Here is a 524-nt window from a genome sequence, read left to right on the forward strand (position 1 = left end):
GTCGCCACCATCCCTTGTCCACACTGCGTCAGAACTGGCCTGACCAGTCATCTGCGCACCCACAGAGCCCAACCCACCCACCCCCAGGATGACTAGATGGTCCTCGTCGATCCCAGCCGACGGACGAACCACACATATATATATCTACAGAGAGAGAGAGAAAAAAAACAAATAAGTTCATAGATATCTCTCTCCATTCTTCCCTCACCGACTCTCTCTCTCTCCCCATACACACACACACACACACTCCTACACGGGGAAATATAGGGCTAACCCCTATCTCCGTTGGCAAACTGACTAGGTGAGCTTGAATTGGAAACTGAGGGGTTGGCTGGAGCATAGCCATAACAATGGCACGATGTAACAATATAAAATACACAGTAATTTGTTATTTTAGCACTCAATTGCCAGTAATACTGAAACTGGTTTGAAAATTTCAGGGAAAACGAACAGATGCCAGGTTTGACTATGCAAGAACGATAACTCTCAACACAGGAAGTGAAATCCCAAAATTCACGCTTGCC

This window comes from Babylonia areolata, chromosome 1 (genome assembly GCF_041734735.1).
Source record: "Babylonia areolata isolate BAREFJ2019XMU chromosome 1, ASM4173473v1, whole genome shotgun sequence".
Classification (NCBI taxonomy): domain Eukaryota; kingdom Metazoa; phylum Mollusca; class Gastropoda; order Neogastropoda; family Buccinidae; genus Babylonia; species Babylonia areolata.